The following is a 10,084-nucleotide window of genomic DNA, read 5'->3' as shown; positions in this document are numbered from 1 at the left end:
TCCTTCACCTTGGAAAGAGACTTTTACACCTGCCATTTTCTTCAAGCCCACTTCATACATCATCATCTGCAGACTCTTCACCAGTGCCAGATACCTGAGCAAAAGATATACTGAAGACATGGTTCCTGATTGTATCTGGTTGGTCTTTCAATTTTATACCCAGGGCATACAAGAGATTTAAACTTGTTAAATATAAATCTATATGAATCATTTCTTACTAGAATGCTATTTGATCTATGGTATAACTTCACCATGTGTCAAAGTGCTTTTTCTCATTGTATACTAGCTACTTAATGTTGTCTCACAAATTAGTTATTCACCACCTTGACATAATGCTTTGTCTTGTTTGCCTTGGTACAAACTGTTAATTCTTTTTCATGACCTGAGAGATTTATAGCTGAAGTAATCTTAGACATTATAATTCTAATTACTATCTTAAGGTCAGTTGCAGCTTTTGCTACCTCCCTAGTCAAAAAATTTCATATGGCTAATCATGTCAACTCTTTGACAAAAACATTTTTTTTAGTACTGATTACTCAGGATATGATTGATAGAGGTTTGACAAATAGAATTAATGCTTTAGAGGAAGCCATCCTTTATATAGGAACTCATGTTCAAAATTTTAAAACATGTTTAACTACCCCATGTCATGCAATTTTAAGTAGATTTGTGTTACCCATCTATCCGACAATGGATCAGAAATGTACTGGGAATAGATACAAGCACATCTTCATGTTGTGTGGAACAATTCATAACTTGCTGTCTCAAAAGACAAAGTCTTACCCTCGTTGAAGCTTTTCCCTCCTCTGCTGCTTCAAAAAGAAAGCATTTTTCCCAAGTCAAGGCTGGCACCCAGCAGAGAATAGTAAGTCAATAGATACCTGATGGAAACATAGGTGAAAGATAGATGATAGGTTATAGATAGATAGATAAATAAATGATAGATGTTAAATTGGTGATAGATATATAATACGTAGATAGATGATAAATAAACAGATAGTTGACAGTGAGATGATAGATGCTATATATCTAGAAGATACACATGATAGACAGATTGATATATACTAGATAGTTGATAGATAGGTGCTATAAACATGATGGATAGATGATGGAAAGTGATGATAGATGTTGATACACAGATGATAGATAGATACATGAGAAATAAAGAGATGATAGTCATGATAGATAAATAGATGATAGATAATGAGTAAAGCTTAGATAAATAGATGTAGTTCCAAGTTTCAAAGATGATAGATAATGAGTAAAGCTTAGATAAATAGATGTAGTTCCAAGTTTCATCTTGCCACGTAAGTGTGTGAACTCAGGCTAGAGCTGATGGAAAGCAGAGTGGCAAACTTCAACTGCATCTACTAACAGGCTTGTGAGAAAAAATCAAGGTAGTAAATTCAATTATGATGTCATTTCCTTTCACTTAACAAACCATTTACTTTCAAAAACAGTCTCATTTCCTTCCAAGCAGGATGTCATAGCATTCCAATTATGATGTTGTAACTTTTAAATTAATATCTAATTTTCTTTTTTATTAGATATTTTATTTACACTTCAGATGCCATCCCCTTACCCCATGCTCCCCCCTTAGAAAATCCCTATCCCATGCCTCCTTTTCTTTTTTCACATATACACTTTTTAAAATATGTTAATCATAGGATTTATAAGTTTGGTATTGCTCAATCAGAGGTGTAACCCACTACCCAACCTAGATATATCAACTGTGTTTGACTGGTGGAGATACATAAACATCTGCCTCCATGTCTCCCCCCTCTTTCTCTCTTTCATCACCTAGCATCTCCTCTCCTTCTTCTCCTCCTCTTCTTACTCCTTCTCTTCCTCTCACCTCCCCCCACCTTAGCTCCTCCTACATATCACCCTTCCTGTTAAAATGAAACTTTTCTCTCAAAATACAATTAGAGCATAATTATGCCAATTTGTAACCATGAGGTACAAGATAGTCCTCATACCCAGTCCATCATTTTGTTGACTAACCAGAAGCTCTGTCGTCTCTCCTAACTAAAACACTGAGTTCTGAACCTGGCTTTTTCCTTGGCTTTAGGATGAATGTCAGCTGAAGACCATTAGCTCAAATCTTTTATCTCAAGGTAAATAGCCAGGATTGGCTATGAGGCTATAAGTTTTCAACCCCATCAGAAATCCAGAATGACTGAGTTAACTATAATTGTGGGAAGCACAAAGCATAGCTTCTAAAACCTAGCCATACATAGAGACCTCTGAACACCTGGACACTCCCTCTACCACAAAACATTGGAGCATTTGTTCTTCTGCCTTCTGGCCCAGGATCATCTGACAGACCTTAGTGCTGCAGAATGATTAAGGGCTGATTACTCTGTCTAAGCAGATATAATCAGTCAACTATTCTGCAAGTGTGTCCTTTTCTGAACAGTAATTTGTCTGTAGAAGAAAAGAGGCAATTCTTGCCTAGTGGCTGTCTCACCACAACTGGAGTAACTCCAAGGATGTTCAATTCTTCTTAGAATTCAATATAGGAAGCTGTCCAGAGCAGACAGATCTCTAATGAAAATGAACATTAATACTGAAATGTTTGTCATGTCAATTCTAAGGATTTTTGATGTTTTGAAAACCAGCTATCCATGTAAGGTAATCTGGACTGTTGCCTGTTAACTCCACTCAGCTATTTCTAAATAAAACATAGAGAACACCCTTATAATAAATTCCAAGCCATGAATTTGCTATAGTCCCTTAACTCACAGGCTGACCATCTCAAATCAGTTAAAAAAAGTTAAAGAAGGACTGGGTCTAAGCTTTGTATTCCTAAATGTGTTATACTGGTACAATGCCTATGGGAGTAACAATATTCATCTCACTCTTATATCACTAAGAAGCTCATGCCAATGAAAATCTTAAAAATTTGTAAACAAAGTAAATTGGTGCCATTTAAGAATTTATATCTTCATCTTGATATTAATTGTACAGATTTCTACTAATAGGTTATGGCTATGCAATAAACCCTAGCTAATCCTCTCTATTCTGACAAAACCACTACCTTTCCCTACAGAGACAGCCCAACATTTACTACCTTAGTCCCCAAGCCCAGGGAATAGGGGCGCTGACTCATCATTAGCTTCTTCAAGCTGATTATGGGTGTTGAGATTTTAGGAGTGGCAGGGGGGGGGCGGGGGGAGAGCAAGTACAATCCTCTGATGCTGTGTCTTCACTGCCTCCAGATGGAATTCCCGGACCTCAGAGGTTTGAGCAGGTCTGCCCAGCTTGCTTGTTGAGTAGATACACAAAGGCTGGTCATTCTGCAACATACAATTCTCAAAACAACTTTTAGTATCAAGATAGTTTTTTTTTTTTTTTTTTAAAGAGGGCTGACATTTTATTAAGAATGTTGGTTCTAACTGCTTTTCTATTTTTTCCCCTCTTTTATTGGATATAATATTTACATTTCAAATTTTATCCCCTTACCATATTTCCCCCACCACCCAGGAACCCCTTATACCATCCCCCCTCCTCCTGCCTCTATGAAGGTGTTTACCCAACTACTCCCAGCCCCCCTCCCCACCCTCAGATTCCCCCCCCCTGTGCTCAGCCTTCAGGGTACCAATGATCTTGTCTCCCACCTATGCCCAACAAGGCCATCCTCCCCTACATATACAGCTGGATTCATGTGTCTCTCCATATGTGCTCCTAGGCTGGTGGTTTAGACCCTGGGGAGCTCTGGCTGGTTGGTATTGTTGCTCTCCACATGGGGCCACCAGCCCTTAAGGTTCCTTCTATTTACTCTCTAACTCCTCCATTGGGAACCTTTTATCAGATTAATGGATAGCTGTGGGTATCTGTCTCTGGGTATGTCAGACTCTGGGGGACCTCTAAGCCTTATCTGGCTGCTGTCAGCTTTCCCATCCTGACATTTCTATCAGCCTCTATTTTTGGTGACTGCCCATGGAATGAATACCCAGATGGAATTGTCTCCCTACAACCCCCCCCCTTCAGATTCTGTCCCACACTTTGTCTCCATATTTGCTCCCTTGGGTATTTAATTACTCCTTCTAAGAAAGACCTAGGCATCCTCACTTGTTCTTTCTTCTTCATGGGCTTCATGTCCTCTGGTGGTTAAATCTTTGTTGTTTCAGATTTTTGGGCTAATCTCCGCTTATCAGTGAGTAAATACCATGTGTGTTCTTTTGTGATTGGGTTACCTCACTCAGGATGATATATTCTTGTTCCATCCATTTACCTAAGAATTTCTCAAATTCATTATTTTTAATAGCTGAGTAATATTCCATTGTGTAAATGTACCACATTTTTTGTATCCATTCCTCTGTTGAAGGCCATCTGGGTTCTTTCCAGCTTCTGGGTATTATAAATAAGGCTGCGATGAACATAGTGGAGCATATGTCTTTGTTATTTTTTGGGGCATTTTCTGGGTATATGCCCAAAAGTGGTATAGCTGGGTCCTCAGGTAGTGCTATATCCAATTTTCTGAGGAACCGCCAGACTAACTTCCAAAGTGGTTGTACAAGCTTGCAACCCAACCAACAATGCAGGAGTGTTCCTCTTTCTTCACATCCTCGCCAGCATCTACTATCACCTGAGTTTTTGATCTTAGCCATTCTGACTGGTGTGAGGTGGTATCTCAGTGTTGTTTTGATTTGCATTTTCCTGATGACTAAGGATGTTGAACATTTCTTAAGGTGCTTCTCGGACATTCGAGTTTCCTCAGTTGAGAATTCTTTGTTTAGCTGTGTACACCATTTTTTAATGGGGTTATTTTGTTGTTTGGTGTCTAATTTCTTGAGTTCTTTGTATATATTCGATATTAACCCCCTATCGGATGTAGGATTGGTAATGATCTTTCCCCAATCTGTTGGTTGCCATTTTGTCATGTTGACAGTGTCCTTTGCCTTACAGAAGATTTGCAATTTGATGAGGTCCCATTTGTTAATTCTTGATCTTAGAGCATAAGCCATTGGTGTTCTGTTCAGGAACTTTTCCCCTGTGCCTAGGTATTCAAGGGTCTTCCCCAACTTCTCTTCTAATAGTTTCAGTGTACCTGTCTTTACGTGAAGCTCCTTTATCCACTTGGAGTTGAGCTTTGTGCAAGGAGATAAGAATGGATTAATTTGCATTCTTCTACATGTGGACCTCCAGTTGAGCCAGCACCACATGTTGAAAATGCTGTCCTTTTTCCACTGGATGGATTTAGCTCCCTTGTCAAAGATCAAGTGACCATAGGTGTGTGGGTTCATTTCTGGGTCTTCAATTCTGTTCCATTGATCGTCCTTTCTGTCTCTGTACCAATACCATGCAGTTTTTATCACTACTGCTCTGTAGTACAGTTTGAGGTCTGGAATGGTGATTCCCCCAGAGGTTCTTTTATTGTTGAGAATAGTTCTCACTATCCTCGGTTTTTTGTTATTCCAAATGAATTTGTAAATTGCTCTTTCTATCTCTATGAAGAATTGATTTGGAATTTTGATGGGTATTGCATTGAATCTGTAGATTGCTTTTGGCAGGATAGCCATTTTTACTAAATTAATCCTACCAATCCAGGAGCATGGGAGATCTTTCCATCTTCTGAGATCTTTAATTCCTTTCTTCAGAGACTTGAAGTTCTTGTCATATAGATCTTTCACTTGCTTTGTGATATTCACTCCAAGATAATTTATTTTATGTGTGGCTATTGTGAAGGGTGTCATTTCCCTGATTTCTTTCTCTGCCTGTTTATCCTTTGAGTAGAGGAAGGCTACTGATTTGTTTAAGTTGATTTTATATCCAGCCACATTGCTAAACTTGTTTGTAAGGTTTAGGAGTTCTCTGGTGGAAGTTTTAGGTTCACTTAAGTATACTATCATATCATTTGCAAATAGTGAAATTTTGACTTCTTCCTTTCCTATCTGTATCCCTTTGACTTCCTTTTGTTGTCTAATTGCTTTAGCTAAGACTTCCAGTACTATATTGAATAGGTAAGGTGAGAGTGGGCAGCCTTGCCTAGTCCCTGATCTTACTGGGATTGCTTCAAGTTTCTCTCCATTTAGTTTGATGTTGGCTATTGGCTTGCTGTATATTGTTTTTACTATGTTTAGATATGGGCCTTGAATTCCTGATCTTTCCAAGACTTTTAACATGAAGGGATGTTGAATTTTGTCAAATGCTTTCTCAGTGTCTAGTAAGATGACCATGTGGTTTTTCTCTTTGAGTTTATTTATGTAGTGGATTACATTGATGGATTTCTGAATATTGAACCATCCCTGCATTCCTGGGATAAAGCCTACTTGGTCTTGATGGATAATTGTTTTGATGTGTTGTTGGATTCTGTTTGCGAGAATTTTATTGAGTATTTTTGCATCAATATTCATAAGAGAGATTGGTCTGTAGTTCTCTTTCTTTGTTGGGTCTTTCTGTGGTTTAGGTATGAGTGTAATGGTAGCTTCATAGAATGAATTGGGTAGTGTTCCTTCTGTTTCTATTCGATGGAATAGCTTGAAGAGGATTGATATTAGGTCTTCCTTGAAGATCTGAAAGAATTCTGCACTGAAACCATCTGGCCCGGGACATTTTTTGATGGGAAGATTTTTAATGACTGTGTCTATTTCTTTAGGCATTATGGGACTGTTTAGATGGTTTATCTGCTCCTCGTTTAACTTTGGTATCTGGTATCTATCTAGAAAATTGTCCATTTCCTCCAGATTTTCTAATTTTGTTGAGTATAGGCCTTTGTAGTAGGATCTGATAATTTTTTTTTAATTTCCTCTGTTTCTGTTATTATATCTCCCTTTTCAGTTCTGATTTTATTAATTTGAATGCTGTCTCTGCACCCTTTGATTAGTCTGGCTAAGGGTTTGTCTATCTTGTTGATTTTCTCAAAGAACCAGCTCCTGCTTTTGTTGATATTTTGTATATTTCTTTTGTTTCGACTTGGTTGATTTCAGCCCTGAGTTTGATTATTTCCTGCCATCTACTCCTCTTGGGTATACTAGCTTCTTTTTCTTCTAATGCTTTTAGGTTTGCTATCAAGTTGTTAATGTATGCTCTTTCCACTTTCTTTTTGTGAGCACTTAGAGCTATGATTTTTCCTCTTAGTACTGCTTTCAATGAGTCCCACAGGTTTTGATATGATGTGTCCTTATTTTCATTTAAATCTAAAAAGTCTTTAATTTCTTTCTTAATTTCTTCCTTGACCCAGTTATCATTGAGTAGAGCATTGTTCAGTTGCCAAGTGTATGTCTGTTTTCTGTTGTTTTTGTCCATGTCAAAGACAAGTCTTAATCCATGGTGGTCTGATAAGGTACTGGGGATTATTTCAATCTTTTTGTATCTGTTGAGGCCTGTTTTGTGACCAATTATATGGTCTATTTTGGAGAAGGTACCACAAGGTCCTGAGACGAAGGTATATTCTTTAGTTTTAGGATGAAATGTTCTATAGATGTCTGTTAAGTCCAATTGGTTCTTAACTTCTGTTAGTTTCATTGTGTCTCAATTTAGTTTCTGTTTCCATGATCTGTCCATAGCTGAGAGTGGGGTGTTGAAATCTCCCACTATTATTGTGTAGGGTGCAATGTATGCTTTAAGTTTTAGTAAAGTGTCTTTTATGTATGTGGGTGCCCTTACATTTGGGGCATAGATGTTGAGAATTGCATGTTCCTCTTGGTACATTTTTCCTTTGATGAATATGACGTGTCCTTCTTTATCTTTTTGTTACTTCTGGTTGAAAACTTATTTTATTTGATATTAGAATCGCTACTCCAGCTTGTTTCTTGGGACCATATGCTTGGAAGATTGTTTTCCAACCTTTTACTCTGAGGTAGTGTCTGTCCTTTCCACAGAGGTGCATTTCCTGAATGCAGCAAAATATAGGGTCCTTTTTACATATCCAGTCTGATAGTCTATGTTGTTTTAATGGAGAATTGAGTGCATTGATATTAAGAGATATTAAGGATAAATGAGTGTTGTTTCCTGTTATTTTTGTTATTGGCAGTGGAGATATGTTTGTGTAGCTACCTTCTTTTACGATTTTTGAAAGATTACTTTCCTTCTTTTTTCAGGTTGTAGTTTCCCTCCTTGTGATGGAGTTTTCCACCAATTATCCTTTGAAGTGCTGGGTTTGTGTTGAGATACAGTGTAAATTTTGATTTTTCATGGAATATTTTGGTTTCTCCATCAATAATGATTGACAGTTTTGCTGGGTATAGTAGTCTGGGCTGACATTTATGTTCTTTTAGGGTCTGTATGATATCAGTCCAGGATCTTCTGGCTTTTATGGTCTCTGGTGAGAAGTCTGGTGTAATTCTTATAGGTCTGCCTTTATATGTTACTTTGCCTTTTTCCCTTACTGCTTTTAGTATTTTTTCTTTGTTTTGTACATTTGATATTTTGAGTATTATGTGGTGGGAAGTATTTCTTTTCTGGTCTAAACTATTTGGAGTTCTGTAGGGTTCTTGTATATTTATGGACATCTCTTTCTTTAGGTTAGGGAAGTTTTCCTCTATAATTTTGTTGAGGATATTTACTGGTCCTTCAAGTTGGGAGTCTTCCCCCTCATCTATACCTATTACCCTTAGGTTTGGCCTTTTCATTGTGTCTTGGGTTTCCTGTATATTTTGGGTTAGTAGTTTTTTGTATTTTGCATTTTCTTTGACAGTTGTGTCAATGTTTTCCATGGTATCTTCTGCACATGAGATTCTCTCTTCCATCTCTTGTATTCTGTTGGTGATACTTGTGTCTATGACTCCTGATCATTTTTTTAAGTTTTCTATCTCCAGGATGTTCTCCCTTTATGATTTCTTTATTGTTTCTAGTTACATTTTTAGATCCTGCATGGTTTTGTTTAATTCCTTCTCCCATTTGGTTGCATTTTCTTGCAATTCCTTAATGGATTTTTTGTTTCCTCTCTAAGGGTTTCTATCTGTTCTTTGAGATTGTTATTTATGTCTTTCTTAAAGTTCTCCATCATCATCATGAGAAGTGATTTTAATTCTGAATCCTGCTTTTCTGGTGTGATGGGGTATTCAGGGCTTGCTATGATGGGGGAACTGGGTTCTGATGATGTCATGTAGCTTTGGTTTCTGTTGCTTATGTTCTTGTGCCTGCCTTTTGCCATCTGGTTTAATCTAGTGCTACCTGTAATTCTGTCTCTGATTGAAGCCTGTCTTTCCCGTTGTCTCGCTTGTGTTTGGTCTTCTAGGAGTCCAGATGTCTCTGTGATTTTTTTCCAGCTGCCCTGATTACAGTGGTATCTCTAGGATGCCTCAGGATATGGTGCCTCCAAGGTTGCAGTCCAGCTAGATGTCTGCTGTTCTGGGTGCAGTGTCTCCTCTTGGATATCTCAGGATATGTTGTCTGACACTCTGAGTTGAGTTGTTCCTCTTTGGCTCTGGGTTGAGTCAACCTTCCAATATGTCTCATGTGGGGTCCAGCCGGGGTCCACACAACTGCACACCTGGTAGAGTTCTGGTCTGGGCCTTAGACCGGGGAGATGGGCAGAAGGATGTTGCTAGCCAGCAGGGGTGCGGGGGGGGGGTTTGGGGGAAGGGTATCTGCTGGATTCTGAGCACTCAGGGCACCCAGCTATGAGCTCAGTGTAGTATGTGGGTTTTCCTACCTAAAGCTGGTTGTGGGATCTGTGGATCCCCTAAAATGTGTCTGGCGAAATCCGGGGTGCACTCACCCGCAGGCCTCAGACCAGAGGAGGGGCGAGCGACAGAAGGGGTGTGCTAGAGCTGGCTATGGGTTCTATGGATCCCTCAGAATGTGTCTGGTGGAATCTGGGGTGCACTCACCCGCAGGCCCCAGACCGGAGGAGGGGCGAGTGGCGGAAGGGGCGTGCTAGCGCTGGCTATGGGTTCTATGGATCCCCCAGAATGTCAGCACCATCTTGTAATGGGGAGTGTTGTCACCGCTCACTGCGGCTCTCTACAAGATATCTTATGTTTCTTTCAATTCTTCCGTTTCCAAGTTATCATTTCACAAATATTTGTTCAGTTTTCACATGTATGTAGGCTTATTGTTGGTTTTGTCTTCATTGAAGGCAAGCTTTAGGCCATGGTTATCTGATAGAATGCATTGGAATATTTCAATCTTCTTG

This window comes from Arvicanthis niloticus (assembly GCF_011762505.2).
Source record: "Arvicanthis niloticus isolate mArvNil1 chromosome Y unlocalized genomic scaffold, mArvNil1.pat.X SUPER_Y_unloc_1, whole genome shotgun sequence".
NCBI classification, from domain to species: domain Eukaryota; kingdom Metazoa; phylum Chordata; class Mammalia; order Rodentia; family Muridae; genus Arvicanthis; species Arvicanthis niloticus.
This window is presented reverse-complemented; position numbering follows the sequence as displayed.